Raw genomic sequence first — 20,890 nt, forward strand, 5'->3', positions numbered from 1 at the left:
TTGTACGTGGAAAGAAGGACTGACGGTATGCTTCTGTGTCGGCTCCAATCTCTCTGATTTTATCCTCATGGTCTCTTCGCGGGATGTACGTAGGAGGGAGCAATATACTGCTTGACTCTTCGGTGAAGGTATGTTCTCGAAACTTTAACAAAAGCCTGTACCGGGCTACTGAGCGTCTCTCCTGTAGAGTCTTCCACTGGAGTTTATCGATCATCTCCGTAACGCTTTCGCGATTACTAAATGATCCTGTAACGAAGCGCGCTGCTCTCCGTTGGATCTTCTCTATCTCTTCTATCAACCCTACCTGGTGCGAATCCCACACTGCTGAGCAGTATTCAAGCAGTGGGCGAACAAGCGCACTGTAACCTACTTCCGTTGTTGTCGGATTGCATTTCCTTAGGATTCTTCCAATGAATCTCAGTCTGGCATCTGCTTTACCGACGATCAACTTTATATGATCATTCCATCGATCCATCCTGCAATGCTGTTGCCACATCTTCTGCTAACGTCCGATCTATTGTTTTCCTCCCTCTACGAAAGAACCTGCCTTTTCGAATTTCGTGATGATTTTCCCTAGACCCTTGGCTGACATCGGACCAACGCCTTTTTAAGTGCCACTGAGTGTGTGGAACTTGTGCACGATTACTGGCGGACAGTCATCGTTCCTGTAAGAGAGCGTCGGCGCTAGCACACCATCACGCCATCCTACATTGAGGGAGACCTGCAGACTGTCTCGGGCGCAAATTGAAGAATCGTCGTGTGCGCCGTATTTTGGACACTGTTGCCTACAGTGCCATCTAGTCGCAAAATCTTGGATAATTTCTTTTATTACCGTAACATTTTCCTTTCCTTCACTTTTTTTTGTTACCATAACATTTCTTCTCCCCTCGATAATATTGGTGTCATTCTGAACAGTCTCTCTCTCTCTCTCTCTCTCTCTCTCTCTCTCTCTCTCTCTCTCTTTCTTTTTTTACAGTGTTTTCCGAATTATCTTTAATTATAATCACCATAGATATGATAAGTGACCTGGAAAAAGAAAAGGTTCAGTTTAGAAGTGGTGACTCCGTTTCACGGTCGGCACCTTGCTCCACTGAGCCTATGCAGTGTGATTCACAAAGATACGCAAATATTTTAATATGTTATTCTACAAGTAAAACTAAAGAAAAAAGTTCATATAAACATAGGTCCTCAAATGTTCAGTTACGGACTTAACGGCTACTAAAAGATTTTGCCTGAAATTTAGTAACTCCGCTAATATGAAGCCATCGTGAAACTGTGTGAGTTTAAAGTAAAGAATAATTTCCATTTGTTTTCTTGTTATTGATCTGGTGAATCTAATGAAACATGTCCCAGATCTCTATCTGCAGTAGTTTTCCATAATATGCGAAGGAGGAAAGAAGTAATTTCGTAAAATATGTAATTTATTAACCGCTTGGCCCAAATTGTTTTTTAAATTCAAAATAATTGCACAAAGTTTTCAACAGAACTTGTAGAGAATGTAATTTTGGAAGAATAATGGTTATAACGTTAACTGAAGCTGTATGAATGTCCCAGATAATCACTTAAATACACTGTAGTTATTATGTTCTTGCACTGAACAATACAGGGAGCTGACTAGCTTAAAGATTAGAAAACGCGTGAAGCAACTCACTAACCATTGCCAACAATGAGATAAACGTTTCTACATTATTGATGGAAAGTAAACAAATTTACTTGTATAATAACCGTTGCTCCTCTGAGTGTTCTGGAAAACTACTGCAGATACACGTCTGGGACATGTTTTATTAGATTCACCAGACCGATAACAACAAAACAAATGGAAATGGTGCTTTCCTTTAAACTCATACAGTTCTACGATGGCTTCATACTAGCGAAGTTGTTAAACTTCAGGCAAAATATTTTATTAGCCCTAACTCCGTAACCAAACATTTGCGGACCTATGTTTATATGAATTTTTTCTTTACTTTTACTTTTAGAATAACATATTACAATATTTATACATCTTCGTGGATCACCCTGTACAACCAATCCTGGAGTTGCTTCTAGGATTCATTCGCTCATTGGTTTTTGTCAAGTGTGCGTCACCATCGATCAGAAAGTTAGCGCCAAACTTGTCGAGGGATTGCGTTGTGTTATTAGCGAGCCTTGGACAGCTGTATACAGTCACACTTTGAGAGTTTGCGAGTAACTTTCGAATCATATTTTATCTGAAGTGTTAGAAATTGTTACCTCTACATCAACATACATAGTCCGCAACCCCCCGTAGGGTGCGTTTTACCTCTATTAATCATTTCGTTTCCTGTTCCACTCGGAAACAGAGCGAAGGGAAAACGACTGTCTAGAAGCCCCCATACGAGCATAATTTCTCACATCTTATCTTCGTGGTCCTTACGCGAAATGTATGTTGGCGGCAGTATAGTCGTTCCGTTGTAAGCTTTAAATAACAGTTCTCTACATTTTCTCAACAGTATTTCCAGTAAAGAACGTCGCCTTCCGTCTGGAGATTGACATTCGAGTTTCTGAAGCATCTCCATAACCCCTACATATTTTTCGAACCTACTAGTAACAAATATAGCAGCCTCCCTCTGAACTGCTTTGGTGTCTTACTTTAATTCGACCTGGTCACCTCCTCCAGTTCTGTCTGTCAACCTCATCGTTCCACCTCTGTCTCACCTTTTCTACTCTTTGTATCTCATCTCCTCCCCCCTTCTCTTTGTCCTTTTCCTCCATCTCCTCCCTTTTGCCACATCTCCCGCCCCTCACCCACTTGCCATAACCTCCTCCCCATATTTCTTTCCAATTTACCTCCCTGTCTTCCTTTTCCTCCTGCCCACTACCTCTCTACACCCTACGCCTATCACATGAACCTCCATCTCTTCACCTCTATCTGTCCATTTGCTTCTCCCAGCCACTCTTTCTATCCACCACCCATCTCACCTGTACTCAGCCATGTCCCATTTCTACTGGCATGTGTTTACCCTGCAATACACTTTAATAATGGAGTTTTATTTTACTTCCTCAACAAACTTGACAGGCATGTCAGAATACAGATCAGTGACAAGAAAATCATTTCTGTGCGCCTGGAAAAGAGGCCATCATGCAAAGCAGGTCAATGAAGCGCTCTGATACTACTGAAACACAACATGTCAAGATCCAGAAAACTGTTTCTTGCCTCTGACTTATATGCTGTCCTGCAAGCCATGTTGATTTGGCAGGCTGGTACAGGTCCGAAACCATACACATGGGCTGAAAAGAAAAATAGTTTAGACTCTTATCTATTCTCGTATTGAAGTTAGAAGGTTATAGGCGTCAAAGTGTGATACTCGTGAGGCCTGCTATGTATGTGTCAAATTTTGTTCAAATCATTGCAGGGGTTTGTTAGGAGATCCTGGACACACAGATATATACACACGCTCTACTTTATGCACAAAATGGAAGATTTGGACGACTTTGTGACAGTGGTAAACAGTATTTTAGGAGCACCCTCCTGATTTTACATACTTTTATTGCAATTTGTAAAGAGTTATGTGTTGAAGAGTACTAATTCTTTCCTCATTCTGGCACCACTTAAGAAGTCGTGGAATTCTACATATCACCACACAGCAGAACGGCATGCTTACACCATGCTGGGCCGGCGGCGGTGGTCTCGCGGTTCTAGGCGCTCAGTCCGGAACCGCGCGACCGCTACGGGCATGGATGTGTGTGATGTCCTTAGGTTAGTTAGGTTTAATTAGTTCTAAGTTCTGGGGGACTGATGACTATACATGTTAAGTCGCATAGTGCTCAGAGCCATTTGAACCATTTTTTTAAACCATGCTGGGTAGTTAGAACACAGATTTTTGATGATGTCTTCTGTGCACCTCGATTGGGTATTAATTTCAAAACATAGTGGTCTTGTAGAACAGAGAATTGCTGATGTGAGCTAAACTGGACTGTTTGTCTGAAATTAGTGTGACTGTGCCAGACGGAAAATTACGTAGGGAAACACAGGCGCCTGCTGCAACACGACGAGAGGCGATCGGTGCACCTTCCTGATCCGGTAATTTCGCGGCATCGTATCTCTGGGCAAGGCGCGCCGAAGCCCGGCAGCACCAGCGGCGGCAGCAGCAGCAGCAGCAGCGTCAGAGCGGCGCGGATTCGGCGGCTGGCGGTGCTCTGGCCGACAGCGGAACGCCATTTATCTCGTTAGCTCATTGGGCCGGCGGTGGGCCGCGCGGCGCCTCATCTGCAATGCAAAAACTGCCGCCAGGCCGCCCCCGCGGCGCGCCCGGGGGCGGCTACTTCAATTAGCAGGTCAGTCGCCACCCGGGGCTGCCGCCCCCCGCGTCCCTCCGCCCCCGCGCCGACAGCGCCGCCGCCCCCGCAGTCGCGACGCCGCGCCGAGCTGCCCCTGCGAGTGCGGCAGATCGCATTACCGCGCCGTCGCTGACAGCGGGTGCGCCGCGCCGCGGCCGTCGCGTTGTGGAGCGACGTGCTGGCTCTCTTCTTCCACGCACGGGAGGGGCCTGCCGCTTCCGCCACCGCTGGGTTCTCACCTGTTTATTGCTGATTATTACAAACAGAGGTGCTGCGACCGTTGCCACGATGGATACAGGGTCTTCATAAATTACTTACACGAAAATAGCCTTTAATTGCGAAAAAAGTAAATAACTTTATACCGGGTGATCAAAAAGTCACTATAAATTTATAAGTAGATCACATAACTAATGAGGAGGTATTGAATAGAATTGGGGAGAAGAGGAGTTTGTGGCACAACTCGACAAGAAGAAGCGACCGGTTGGTAGGACATGTTCTGAGGCATCAAGGGATCACAAATTTAGCATTGGATGGCAGCGTGGAGGGTAAAAATTGTAGATGGAGACCAAGAGATGAATACACTAAGCAGTTTCAGAAGGACGTAGGTTGCAGTAGGTACTGGGAGATGAAGAGGCTTGCACAGGATAGAGTAGCATGGAGAGCTGCATCAAACCAGTCTCAGGACTGAAGACAACAACAACAACAAATTTTAAATCTTAATAAACCATGGAATAATGTAGATATAGATGTAAAAATTGACACACATGCTTGGAATGACATGGGGTTTTATTAGGACAAATAAAAACCAAGTATTGCTAGTCGCGTGAAAGATCTCTTGCGCACGTCGTTTGGTGATAATCGTGTGCTCAGCCGCGACTTTCGTCATGCTTGGCCTCCCAGGTCCCCAGACCTCAGTCCGTGCGATTATTGGCTTTGGGGTTACATGAAGTCGCAAGTGTATCGTCATCGACCGACATCTCTAGGGATGCTGAAAGACAACATCTGACGCCGATGCCTCACCATAACTCTGGACACGCTTTACAGTGCTGTTCACAACATTATTCCTTCGGAATGATGGTGGACATATTGAGCATTTCCTGTAAAGAACGTCATCTTTGATTCGTCTTACTTTGTTATGCTAATTATTGCTATTCTAATCAGATGGAGCGCCATCTGTCGGACGTTTTTGAACGTTTGTATATTTTTGGTTCTAATAAAACCCCATGTCATTCCAAGCATGTGTGTCAATTTGTACCTCTCTATCTACATTATTCCGTGATTTACTCATTTTTCAAATTTATACTGACTTTTTGATCATCCGGTAAATGAGTGGTGTCTGTTCTTTCGGACATTCTTATGGATGGAATACACAACACTGGCTTGAAAATCATTTAATTGCCCCCGACAAAGAGACTACCATGAAAAGCAAGTCGATGAAGCACGGTGATAGTACTCAAACATAACACTCCTGTCGTCCAGGGCAACCTATGTATCGAGGTCTGGAAAACCGTTTCTTGCCACTGACCTGTATGCTGCCCAGAAAACAAGACCGGTTTGAGAGGTCGATACTGCTTCCACACGACATACCTGTTGTAAAGGGGAACCTTGATGCCAGGGGTGAAAGACTGGAGCTAGACGATTACAGGGCGCACAGTGCCGATATTGGTGAGACCTACTGTTTCTGTCTGAAACAGCCCACATCACGCACTCATATAACTGATATGCCTAGCTGGGCAATGGATAACGGACCAACCTTATTCAGTGCAGATTCACAAATATGTCCGATCTCCTGACGGAATCTCAGTGTAGCGAAGATGGAGTCAATAATCAGCGACTGCAGATAGGTGGCTCTTGGTGGGAATGGGGCATGGCTGTGACACATGCGCAGATAGTCCACACTGTTGCGATGAGACTGTTCTCGGATGGCACAGTGGTTAACGCACCTGCCTAGTAAGCAGGAGATTACGGGTTAGAGTCCCGGTGTGGTACACATTTTCGCTCCTCGCCGCTGGTTCTGCGTGATTTCAGCTGACAGCAGCGGTCCCCTTCAATTTACAGGTAAATTACGTACATAAATGTTTGTCATAGTACAGCAATGTTTGTTACACTACAGAATGCAGTGTATCTTCAAGTTCTATTCACAAACGTTCAATGTGGTTACATATTGTAATACAACAAATGCCTCATCTCTAATCTGTATGCTGGCAAATTCTGTGAAGCAAGTCCTGAAGTACGGTGACAGCTGCTTGTGTTATCCATTGTCGCAGCTCCTCGGTGTTGCCTGGAAGTGGAGGAACAAACACTCTGTGTTTAATGTAACCTATTACACTGCAGTCCATTGCCGCTAAATCGTAATCGAGATGGATACAATATTGGTCCACCGTATCTGTTCCAAGCTTGTACATTGGCGAGTACTTCACAATGATATTGTGGTGGTGTGCCATCTTGGTGGAAAATGAGTTCTGTGCCCATATCCTGCTGTGCCGGAGGCATTAGATGCCCAAACCGCAAATGTAATAATGTCCAACTTGTTTATTCCTGCACGAGAGAGTGTTGGCCGATCCTGACCCTGCGTCTTACGTTATATACAGCCAGTTTTTGTGACACGATTTTATCAATTAATATCAGTTTGTTTTTGAAGTGGTGGCTTACGATATTTAGTACTGAAGTGTGTCTTCACTGATGTAGTCGATTTGGATTCGTGAAACCATATACGACACTATAGATGTTCTACACCGTTATATGACTCCGCAATGGCTCTTGAAATAATTCATTTGCGGATGCCACTTAATCGGAACGTCGCGAACTAACAATGTTAAGCGGAAATAAAACTTGAAGCTACACTCCATTCAGTGCTGCATCGAATATTTCTGTAACTTATATACCCTTTTAACACTGAGAGCTTTGTGTAACTAATATGGTAGTTACATGTACATTATCTGCTAAAAAGTATACAGACTCCTCTATGTATAATGAAATCGAATACTAGACTTCACGAGAGGCAAATACTCGCCCAGTTAGCAGAGCCTCTTCTTTCGCATCTTCATCGGCAGAAGGTGCTCCGGTCCCACGTCGAATGTGCCCGGTGGATTGGCGATGAGGGTCGATGTGCAGCCTGGATGTGGGATGTGGTTTTTAGATGCTATCCCACATCCCACTAGGTAAAAACCGAGTTGGTACCCACGTTCTGCCTCAGTTACAGGATTCTCAAATATTTCTAAAACTTTCTCTCACTTTCACGTCAACAACATTATACACAGACTTTTGGGGTGCACATATTCCGTCCTGAGGGGTACCAGGCAGGCGACAGGAAGGGCATCCCACCACTGCATGAACTAATTATGCTAAATCCCTTCTTAATCATGTCGACCCAGCACCGATGCGAGAAAAGGCACAAGAAAAACAAGTGTAAGACGTCGTGATCTCCTGACCTTCATTGCTTACATAGTCCACCCTCACAATCATATTCCGCACATCAAGACGCTTCATTCGAACCCAAATTCGATAAGATAAAGTCAATGTTGTATGAATTCATGTAAACGATATGCAAATAACAAGTGCGCACCGGGGTTGAGATACTCGAGGCTGGCGCATACACACATACTCAAGACACGACGGTCATAAGAGCTTTTAGTTCAGGAGAGGCGGATCGCACGCTGAGAGGTTGGTCTCTTCAGAAGACAATTCAGCCTATCTATGTCGGACGGCGACCGCACGTGGAGCGGACAGCATTTGCCCGAATGAAAGGGGAGAACGACCCCGTGTTCAGCTTAAAAGCAAATTCCGCTACATTTTATGGTAGCGCCCAGCCTACGAATTCTTTACAAACATAGCATGCAATTTCAGAGGTTTCCACAGGGAGACAGCAAACGCCAAACGCCGATGCTACAGATTTCTAGATTGAACGCCTTAAACTAAACATCATTCTCCCGTTTTAGAAGAGCAATGCTGATGGCAGACGATATTCCTGACGCCTTGAGCTGAAGTAGTGACGGAAGAAACCGAAAGATATACCCCTTCACATCTGGCGTGGAGAGAGGCCCTTCCATTGTTGCTCTTGGAGCGAGAACACGTAACGAGAGCGTGTGCGCTCGTATGTGTAATCAAAGAGCGAAGAACCAGTCTCTCCTCAGTACTTCACTGGGAGAGCACCTCTGTCGAGAGCCAATCGAAGTGCGACTCTATATTGAGTCCTTGCGATTAAGCGTTGTTCACAGTGATGGCCACCACACTTATTCTGCGGTGCGAACAGACAGAGTTATAGTTCAACGCCTGAGAGCGAAGTTTTGAGTGGCCTCGTGGTGGACTGGTTATCTGACCGGTGTACCACGCCAATAGTCAGACTAGGGGCTAATAGGAGTCGTTGACTTCATCAAGGCGTAGGGAGAGTTTGATTGGCGAAGGTCAATCCAGATAGAACGAGAATTATCTTATTTGTCAGCAGCGAGCAGCGCAGACAGCAGTCATCGCAGCTTACGGTATTGTGCGCTACAGCTCTTGCGAGCCCCATATTTCCTCCACAACAGTACACTTCACTGCATTTCACACGGGACAGCCTCGACCGTACCTAGCAACATTCTAACGGATAATTATTCAAGTTGAGTAGGTGCGGCTCTCAGCCATTCTGCCAAGTCAATAATAATCTTAAACTTTGTATAGAGATTTCATTAGCGAATGCTATCCCTAAGAGGTAACTTCTAATTCCGAAAAAAAAAACGGAAATAACTTGTTCAGTTCATAACTAAAAGTGCCATTGTGATTTCTCAGAATTTTTGCAAAATAAATAACAATTTTCGTTAGTTTCAAGTTTTTCTTACACTAACTAGCACTACTTCAGTACCCAAGTACCCCACTAGTTATTTAAGAAATTTTGTGAATTTTTGTGTCATTTCCTTACACCGGACGACTCCAGAAGATATTTATTGCTGAAAGTTTTTCAGGCATTTCTCTTTAGAACGTTAGAAGCGTCTGTCTGACTTCTGTAGTAGTGTGGGGGTGGAAATTGCATCTTGCAGGAGCCACAGCGTAAAGGGTACATCTCAGATTAATCCGTTGCGCAGAATGACAGAATGGCACCCACCCACACGCTCACAGAAGGAGTTAGGAGAGGGAGACCTACCACTACAAAAAGTCAGTTGAGAGGCAGTAATAGCAGAATGGATTGGCCGGTACTGCTCAGTGACTTCCCATGTGAGCTAGTCATTCGATGTCACCCGAGCAACAGAGCAACCCTTCTAAAATTGCCCAAGTCGACTGTTGATGATGTAATTGTGAAGTCAAAAGACGTTGGAACAACTGCCGCTAAAACAAGACCAGGCGAAACCTCTTGTACTGGTGGACAGGGATTATTGTGCGTCGTGGTGGGGGATTGTAACGGAAGGACTCACTCGCGCGTTCCAAAATGCTACCAACAATCCAGCTAGCACAGGGAGTTAAGAACAATGTACAGTGTTCGGGAAACTTCTCATAAGCGACACTTGTCTGCAGTAAATGGCAACCGATGCTTGAGTGGTGTGAAGAGCCGCTGCCACTGGACACGTGTTATTCGGAGAGATAAATTACGTTATACCCCGTCGCAGTCCTTGGACGAGTTTGGGTTGGGTAAACGCCTGGTGATAATGTGAACACTGATGGACGGAGCTAGTTGTATGCAGTATGCGGATGTTTTTCGTCGTTGGGGTGTGGTCCCCTTATTGTGGTTAAGAAAAAGCTTAACGCGCAAGAATATGAAGACATTTTACAACACTTTTTACTGAGTACAGTAGAGGCACAGTTTGTATCAGCATATTAATGCATCCTGCCGTAGAGCAGCATCTGTGGAGCACTGGTCTGTGGGCAGTGACCTTCATGGTCTGCCCACAGCACCGACCAGAAACCCAATGGACCAGCTGCGGGATGAGGCACAACGTCGACCCAAGCGTCCAACGTCACTATCGTCACTGGTTTCGGCTCTTCAGCGTAATAGGCTGTCACACCCCCAAAGCCCTTTAGCTATCTCGTTGATATTGTTCTCAGAAGAGCTCAAGCGTCCATAAAGCCGATGAGTGGGCACATCCCACGTTAATGTCTACTAATAGGTGTCTGATCAGACAGTGTGTTCGCTCCAGCCTGTCTTGTCCAATGGGCTTAATTTTTTGGAACAACGCATAAGGACAGTCTTACTAGGCTTTACTTATTATTTAAAATTGGAAAACAAACGAACTGCTTTTATGTTCTTTCGCTAGTACAAACTGTTCTACAAAGATGTCACGGGAGAATCCATAAATATGCTTTCCTCATTACTCATTTCTCAGATTTCATCTGACCATTCGAGGCAAAGCTACCTGGTTAAGCAACGATAGAGTACATAGTTTCCGTACTGATTCTGACTAAAGTTGTAGAGAAAATAATTAAAGATTTAACAAAAATTTGCAAATTACAAAGAAACGTTTTGGACTACAGTGAGAAACACCTGTACAGAACAGGAGAGTTCTGCTCGTCGAGGGATCAGCACTTTTTCACGTCCAGTTTACGTAAATTTTAATATCATTGTCACACGTATTTTTTGGGTTGCTGCGTCTATGGTGAGTAGAGCGCCACTTGTGGCAGATTTTTTCACTAACAATAATGCAGTGTAGGTCGAGTGCGTTGCACGTGAGTGGCAGCGTATCCCAGAAATGCAGTGCGAACGTTTTCGCTGAAGTGGTAGGACGAACTCTGGAGTGCAGAGACCACGATTACTTAAAAGCCGCCTGCCGGAGTGGCCGAGCGGTTCTAGGCGCTACAGTCTGGAACCGATCTACCACTACGGTCGCAGGTTCGAATCTTGCCTCGGGTATGGATGTGTGTGATGTCCTTAGGTTAGTTAGGTTTAAGTAGTTCTAAGTTCAAAGGGACTGATGACCTCAGAAGTTAATTCGCATAGTGCTCAGAGCCATTTGAACCAATTAAAATTATAAGCCAAGTGAATTTTCTGAATATATTTTCATTTGGTACGATCTTTATATCTTTTAGAACAATATTATAGAAATGGAAGAGGATGTAGATGATGATGAAATGGGATATATGATACTGCATGAAGAGTTTGACAGAGCACTGAAAGAGCCAAGTCGAAACAAGGCCCCGGGAGTAGACAACATTCCATTAGAACTACAGACGGCCTTGGGAGAGCCAGTCCTGACAAAACTCTACCATCTGGTGAGCAAGATCTATGAGACAGGCGAAATACCCTCAGACTTCAAGAAGAATATAATAATTCCAATCCCAAAGAAAGCAGGTGTTGACAGATGGGAAAATTACCGAACTATCAGTTTAATAAGCCACGGCTGCAAAATATTAACACTAATTCTTTACAGACTAATGGAAAACCCGGTAGAAGGCGACCTCGGGGAGGATCAGTTTGGATTCCGTAGAAATGTTGGAACACGTGGGGCAATACTGACCTTACGACTTATCTTACAAGCTAGATTAAGGAAAGGCAAACCTACGTTTCTAGCATTTGTAGACTTAGAGAAAGCTTTTGACAATGTTGATTGGAATACTCTCTTTGAAATTCTGGAAGTGGCAGGGGTAAAATACAGAGAGCGAAAGGATATTTACAATTTGTACAGAAACCAGGTAGCAGTTGTAAGAGTGGAGGGCTATGAAAGGGAAGCAGTGGTTGGGAAGGGAGTGAGACAGGGTTGTAGCCTATCCCCGATGTTATTGTATATTGTATACTGAACAAGCAATAAAGGAAACGAAAGAAAAGTTCGGAGTAGGTATTAAAACCCATGGAGAAGAAATTAAAACTTTGAGGTTTGCCGATGACATTGTAATTCTGTCAGAGACATCAAAGGACTTGGAAGAGTAGTTGAACGGAATAGACAGTGTCTTGAAAGGAGGATATAAGATGAACATCAACAAAAGCAAAACGAGGATAATGGAATGTAGTCGAATTAAGTCGGGTGATGCTGAGGGAATTAGATTAGGAAATGAGACACTTAAAGTAGTAAAGCAGTTTTGCTATTTCAGGAGCAAAATAACTGATGATGGTCAAAGTAGAGACGATATAAAATGTATCGTTTCTGAAGAAGAGAAATTTGTTAACATCGAGTATAGATTTAAATGTCAGGAAGTCGCTTCTGAAAGTATTTGCATGGAGTGTAGCCATGTATGGAAGTGAAACATGGACAATAAATAGTTTGGACAAGAAGAGAATAGAAGCTTTCGAAATGTGGTGCTACAGAAGTATGCTGAAGATTAGATGGGTAGATCAAATAACTAATGAGGAGGTATTGAATAGAATTGGGGAGAAGAGGAGCTTGTGGCACAACTTGACTAGAAGAAGGGATCGGTTGGTAGGACATGTTCTGAGACATCGAGGGATCACCAATTTAGTACTGGAGGGCAGCGTGGAGGGTAGAAATCGTAGAGGGAGACCAGGAGATGAATACACTAAGCACATTCAGAAGGATGTAGGCTGCAGTAAGTACTGGGAGATGAAGAAGCTTGCACCGGATAGAGTAGCATGGAGAGCTGCATGAAACCAGTCTCAGGACTGAAGACCACAATAACAACATGATCTTTATGGTGAATAAATGTGGAATGTTGCCCATTCGTCGCTGACAGTGTGCCTACGTGATGTAGCGTTCTCGGAATGCTGTACAACAATTTCAAACAAACTACATTAGTAGTTTCATCTCCACAAAAGCAGATTGACAATACGTAACGTTACTACAACAAATGTCGCTAGCGAGAGGCGACGTGAAAACAGTACAGTTCCTTGTTATGTACAGAGTCCAAGCAAACAATTGATGCTGACAGCGTATCACTAATCACGTTGCAGACTCGAGCCCATCTTGTGCGGCAGAGGCTGGCAGTGGCTGCGGTTACACGCGCCTGTTGCAGGATTACCGGCACCATTGGCCGCCGTTTCTTCACAGCTTTTTCTCTGTTCTTGCGTGCCGCCTCTTTGTTCCGGCGTTTGTGGTTACGCCAGAACATTAAATGCCAGAGAACGTCATTATTTCAACACTGAAATTGAATACAAAAAATCAAATCCTGCCTATTTCATATCTTAAATGATATGAATGACAAAAATGATTGGTTAATTGAGTCACGAGAAAGAGAACCCTGCTGACCAGTTCAGTGTTTTCTCTACAATACGCAAGGAAGTGATACTTTGTCTGGTGTTCTCTCAGTGAAGATTGCAGTGTCCTCTGAAATATTGTCAACAAATTCCACAACAGAATACGTGTACGGGAACGGCAGTTAGGAATCTCAGACACTTGAACAACGGTCTATACGAAACTCTCGAACTGACAGCGCTGATCAGTTTGACAGACCTTTCCTGGGCTAAGAATATTCTTTATAAGTGCACAGAATTTACCCATAATATAATACCATTCTAGATAATAGAGGCAACGTAAGCGAATAAAATATGAATTCGCGTTTTATTATCAGAGACACTGGAGATTATTCAGATAGCAGCATTCAGTTTGTGCAAGAAATCTTGAACGAAATGCTTCCAACAAGGGTTTCCGTCTACCCTGAGCCTTAGAATTATTGGGAGTCATTCACGTAGAATTGTCTATTTCATGATACTTTCAGCATCTGAGTTATTTATTTTCTTCTGGATGCACTATAGCCGGTGCGGATTTTTAGCCACTGTCAAGTGAATGTGTAATTAACATAAACGTTCCAGCATTAGTAAATTGTCGCAGTATTACAATATACACAATAGAGAGTCGTACCGAGCATGTTGCTGATAGGCAAAATATCATTACTATCCCATCGAAATTAGTTACACTCCATATCGTACTGCATGTCAAGATCATCGGACTCATCACTTGATATAAAGGCTTCAAATGTTAATACGACCAGTACAGAATGTTAGAGTATGAAGTGAAGGTATAGTTTAGGTTGACAACGATTTTACACATTGGACAAAATAATCCTACAATGACTTTATAAGTACTTCTTCGGCAGTCACGTCTTCCATGAAGTTAATGGTAACGGAATATGTGGTATGTGAATTTCGTACTCCGTAGACCATGTAAATGACATTATCATGGTTATCTGTTTCTGGTCAAGTAATGTGTGAGATGTTCTTGAGACGTATTACGATATGCAACGTGCCTAATATCGAAAGGACAATAATGATATGTTACCAGTCAACAGTACACTCGATATGCCCTTCCGTGGTGAAAATTGTAATGTTGTAATAACGCTGAAATGTGTATGTCAATCTGAGAACATCTTGACGATGTCTACTGAGCTGAAAATCTAATAGAGTATCCAGAAGAAAATAAATAATAGTCAGTGGCGAAAGCTCTACCATTTGGACAGTTGTTCTGAGATTTAGATGAATTTCCCCACCGGTCGGCATTAAAATACTGTTGCTTTTATGTTAAATATTATTTATATATGTATTCCTGCTTTAGGTCCATTTCACTTTGACCGATGCTTTTCTAGTGAGTATATTCCAGTTTTGAAAATTTCAGAAGGTATTCAAAATAGCCATAGATCATCCTGCTCGGAATTTTTACATTTTCCATGTAGATATCTTTTCAGATGTGATAATGTTGAAAATCAAAAAGAACCAAATCTCTTGTATGGGATGGATGTCCTAACAACTGGTACCTCTAATTTCTAAGTTCCTCGTTGCCAGATCACATTTTTAAGCAGATGAACTTTCCAGATGAGAGACTAATTTTGTTCTCTTGTGGTATATGGCTGCTCTGCTGTACTTTCTTCCTACAGTCTATCCAGAGCACTAGTCTAGCATTTGCCAGTTACTGTCTGTTTTCTTTTCGTAATCAGTGGAGTGACACTCCACTAAACAAACTAGGTGCCGCTGTACTTCAGCCACTGCACTCAGGTTCAGGGGAATTCTTACAGCAGACTATCATGTAACGCTCGCTTTCTCTCACAACATTACTTGTTGTAGCTGTTTGCCTTACACTGACAGCAGCGCCGTCGTGAACTGCATGAAGAATTGCCTCCTCCAGTTATTGTTTCCTCGTCCTTCTACACCTCCTCTGCTTGCCATTAGAAGACTTAAACACTCCGTCGTCGCTGACACGACGATCAATAATTGATTTAAATATTCTCGTATCGGCAGACCTTCGTCTTGGCGATCTTCCCCGATAATGGAATCAGCAGACATTCAAAAAAGTATCTTACTAAACGTCGGAATTTTATGAACATTTTGCGTGCTGTAGGTAGGTGGCCTGTAGCTTAGAATCCAAATTTTCCACCTCAAGAACCCTGTGAAATCTTGGGGAGCTGTACCAAAAATACAGTGAATTTTTGGCACTTTTTCATTCTTTTATGTGTAACGTTTTTCCCCTTGCACTCTCTGATGAAAGGTATTTTCATCTTTCTTGAAGAGCATTTAATTTTCTTTCCACACGAAATTATTTCCAGCATACTCAGCCTCAAAGGAACGGCAAAGTTCTCGAATCGTCAAAAATCTGCAAATAGTGCGCCTTATAGTACGTTGAGTTCTAAACTTTAATGGTGCTGAATGTTCTAAAAAGCATAATGATACGTACATCTAATGGCCAACGTTTACTAACTCCATAAAGTCGTCCTCCTCCCTCCCCCCCCCCTTCCCCTTATTAATGGAATGTTCATTTCTGCTTGGGTTGGAGAGTTTGGTTGTCAGTTGCGACTATTTCGTTATGGCGCACATGACACAACCTATGAGGCAAGAGCCCAACTAAATTAAAATACTCAGAAAAGATGTAACGTTCTAAAGCCCTTTACAGATGAAGTATACCTAAACTGTGGTATAATGCCATTTCACACACGTGTCCTCAGTGCTAAAGTATTCACAAACTTTGGTGGATTTGTTCACCACTGCAGGGAATTTATTTACAAATTTAACTGAAAATTCATCATCTACGATACTTAAAAGGGTTCTTACAAAACGTTGGCTAGGTGCCAGTAGGACTAGCGCACTGAGAGGGACCTGTAAGAACTTAATTAGTATACAGACAGTTCATCCATTCCGGGGATCGAGGATATAGACAATTTTTTCCTGTTATCGACATGGATACTACCAAGATATCGCTGCCAGAGATTACAAGACTTTCGAGGATGTTTTAATTTCAAGTTTGAAGTCGATTAATAAATGATAGAAAAAATATTTTGCCTTGGTATATAATTAGATATTAACAGTTTTCTAAGTATTTTCCTTTATTTTTACTGTGAAACCATTCTTTTTACCAAGTCTCATGATTCAACCGACAATGGGAAGTAAAATATAGGTTTAATGAGTTAGTTATGTGAGCGTCAAAATATGAAACACAAATGGCAGTATTTTTTTTTTTTTTGCGTTTACCTAGAAGCTAAATAGTTTTATGCTGTCAAAGAACTATAGGACTTAGCATGTGACAAATTTCAGTTTGAGATTCTTACCCATTCTTGAGAAGAAGGGATCTTAACAGACTGAGGAACAGACAATCAGGTAGCAAATGCCAAAATGTTACAAGTGTAGTAAGCGTAACTAAATTGAATATACAGGGTAACAATTATCAAACTACATGAAAAAAACGTAGATTAGTTACAAACTACGGTGTGCACACACTTTATTCGACATATAAACGTCACTAGAGGTATTCGGATTTAAATTACAACATGTTCGATATGCCTACCATCATTTTCGATGATACCGCGCAAACGAATACCGAAATTCTGCATGACCCGCTGAAGTGTCGGATCATCGACGCTGTCCATCACCTGAATGGCTGTTTTGGGGCTAATGCTGCACACCTTGTCTTCATTATAGCCCCACAAAAAGGAGTCATGTAAAGATATGATAATCTTTGACTAAACAGAACCTAATCGGAACTGAACTGTAACTGGTCTGAACAACACTTGTCGTTATAATAAATTAGCAACTAAGGTAAAACAATTATCCACCCCCTACTACCCTCAGATTTTAACAACACTTTTGCAGATATCTCAAAAACACAACATCAAACAGCAGGCAGGCAGGGGTTAAGTTGGATTCTTATTTTCAAATTTTCAAGCCATATTCAAACTGTTGCATATCAAACAGTGCAAGTAGTGGGACAAAGTATGTTCTGCTCCACATCCCGTTGCTGCAAAATTTGTTCAAGATGGCGGCGATGAAGTCATCCAAGATGGCGTCATGTAGACTTGGCAACAACCCATGACACCATCCTGCTTAGCGATTCTAGTGGACCATAAGTGATGACTGACTGACGCTTCACCCACAACCCCCGTTATGTGAGGCAGCCACAGCTCGGGTCCCACTCACCCCCTCACACCCGCCAGCCACCGCCATCAAACACCAGTGAAAGTTGCATTCCAAGCAGCGCTCACACCAGTCTCATATTCGAAGCATCTCCAGGTGCCGCTTGTCTCTGCCGTTGAAGCTGGAATAGCACAGAGAGTGTTGACACACACGCTCAGCCACACATACCCGCTCCCCAGTGTGACCGATGCAACACTGCCAAGTGCACACACACAATTGCCAACTCATCTAACAACCTTCCCGATCTCATTCTCACGCCACATCGCTTTGCAAAAGATAAGAGCCAAGTCGACCTCTTGGGCACTTTATAGAGTCCCAGGAACAGTTAACACATGCTTTCTTCGTGCCTTAGCTTGTATGCACGGTAATTCTTACCCTAACAAAACCTGTTTACCAAAATATCACCGAGTCCAGTCTTCCTCCCAGACATAACGTGATAGCCTTCCTGCTCTAAACACATGCAAATGTTCTCACCACCTTGTAGAAACTCCTATATCACAGCACAAACGATTTCAATGAATCCAGCATTCTGATTCGCTCTTACTGAGTTTATATGCCGAATTACTTACGCCAAATGTCTCAAAGCACCATACACTAGCGTGCATATACATGGACATATAGACAGCAGAGCAAACGCTCTCCGAATGTGGATGTGACTGGATACAGTCGAGTGCAGTGCTATATTACATATCCTGAACAATGCTTTTGGGCTAGGTGGTGCCATCTGCACTATATTTACAATCAATTTTAGAACACAGAATGAGATGTTATGTCATGATCGCATGTATAGATCTGACCTCAAATACATAAAATTGCGAGAAGTGACAAGGGAGAGGTATGTATCGTCCGAATATAGAGCCTAATGCGGTGAACTTGAGGAAGTACTTTGCTATCTCCTGGTCTGCATGGAACAATTTGTATATCGGACCAAGTATGCTGCAACAGGAGGAATCTCGGAAAATGTGGACATCGAAATGAAGGGAAAAAGGGAGACAGTCAATTTTTTTGACTGCATTATACTGCATGTCTACTGATGTACCAGTGATTCTGGATGCATCAGTCACTTGATATAGCCTGCGTTCTACTCGTATACAGCTACGTGATCTGTATGTGTTTTAAAGCACTGTCTACTTGCAATCGTTAAAGTAAACCTGTCTGTCATCAGAGGACTTCCATCTCATGTGTGAAGAAACTTAACACACCCCTCTAAAGGAGCTTTCATTTATGTGATCACCCCTGTCGCATCTTGGGTGTACAATCGGGACTTTAGGGTCATAACTAACTTAGCGGTAAGAGCTTGTGATGCGCTGCAATCCCTGTGTAGGCATTTGCCCGACTGATGCGCTGTTTACATTTAGTGACGGAATTACTTGTAATTTTCACATGTCCGATTCTGTTTCCTTGTATAATGTATCCCCCACTAGTAACTTTCATTTTATGTAGGCCTTTTGCAGGCATAGTATAATTTCTGAACTGTGATTGGATGTAAACAGTGGACACTATGTAAGGTGTCAGGCAAATCCAACACCTTCCATGAAAACCGTGACATGATAAGCAAATCCAGTAGTATGTCACATAGCTCCGAATAAATCGTGACATTAAATTAACCAAAGTAATACCAGTAACGAGTGAGCAAATGGAATACCACAGACTAACACAAGAATGCCTAAATGCATGTCGTACCTTCCCACCGTGAGACCAACGCAGTTCCGAGGGGAGAAACGAGAACAGAAGCCGAGAGCAGAACCGTGTTAAGCTAGAAGGCCCTACGATAAGGGACGGACTTCACAGCCACGTCACCAGCCTACCTCTAAGACTATCACCCGCACGTTTTAGCGTGAGATTTTTTTGCGTCTCTGTTACGTCAAGGACCACCCCCCAGCCCATGTTAAAAGCTAGAGTCCTCCAGAAGAACAGTATAGATCTTACGATAACACAAAAAGGGCCACTACCACCCGCAAGTTTTAGCGTGAGCCTTTTCGCGTGTCTGTTACATTAGTACCACTCCCCAGCCCATGTTAAAAGATAGAGCCCTCCAGAAGAACAGTATAGATCTTACGATAACACTAAAAGAACCACACCAGCTGCAGGTTTTAGCGTGAGAGTTTTTCGCGTCTCTGTTACGTTGCAAACTTTAAAAACATTGCCCCACCACGAAAAGTATAATGTTTCTCATTGGATAGACAAAATTTTTATAGGCGGAGCTTAAGGTTAACATTGAGACCCTGATTGGTCAGATGAAAACACAGCCAGATAGTTTTTTAAAACAACTTCGGTAAATTGTAGTAAGGAGAAGTTAGGTGAAGAGTTAGTTCCGAGACGGCGAGCTGGATGGCTGCTGCGCCGGCCGCCGCCCCCCTGACGAACACCGACAAGGTAATGAACGCACGCTATGCCGCATAACAGCACATAAAGCTACACTGAGAACTGCAGAAGTCTCATCTTTTAACCCCTTTTTTGCGTAATACTAGTGTCGATCGTTAATTAAACCTCATGGTGTTCACATCTGCCACTTGAAGAACAGATCTGAAACGCGATGATTTTTCTTTTATATAGTTATTGAGAAGCCACATCAGCCACTGTAATTTACGACAAGTTAGATAAGTAATTAAAAATAATTGAGGGTCACTATAGACCATTTTGATAGTTTTCTCTTTTGTGAAACTTAAATTAAACCTAGATTATAGATGTGATTTCGCATAGGTCATCCTTTTTACCATCCTGTATTAAAACATCTCCTTTTATCAATAGTGCAATTTATAAACAATGTTTTGTGAGTAGAATAAAATTTCCAATGGTAAACGACGTTATTTTACCAGCTAACTAAAAATAGGAAAGCCTTGAACCCCTTGCACTAAATTTAGTTAGTATTAAGATTCTTTTACAGGGAGTGCAGTGGAGCTGACGCTGAGACCATTTAGTATTTGGTTATATCATCGCTAGTCTCACTGAACTCTTCTGAATTCTACATGTCATGTGTGGTCTGGCGTCTCCTTACCAGCAACAGGTCCCAGGTTCAAACTAGTTAATGCCCTAAAAAACACGGTCAGAGCGTCGTTGCGCGGAAGTGGTAGGGAGACACGATATAGAACAAACAGACACCACCATGAATGTTTATAACTATACGTCTCCTCAAAGCTATATTGCGCTCGTACCATGCAAAGCAAATGTTTTACTATTTGGTAAGATAGTTCAGTGTACAGAAACTGTGAAGAAGGATGTATGTCTGATAGGGGGGAAAGGTTTTGTATCTAACATTATAGCCAGTTTTTAAGTGCAGAACGTTGTAGTCTTTGGAGTGTGTGTGTTTATGTTTATCTTATGTTTTATGTTTATCTTACCAATACC

The sequence above is a fragment of the Schistocerca gregaria genome, chromosome 6 (genome assembly GCF_023897955.1).
Source record: "Schistocerca gregaria isolate iqSchGreg1 chromosome 6, iqSchGreg1.2, whole genome shotgun sequence".
In the NCBI taxonomy this organism is placed as follows: Eukaryota; Metazoa; Arthropoda; class Insecta; order Orthoptera; family Acrididae; genus Schistocerca; species Schistocerca gregaria.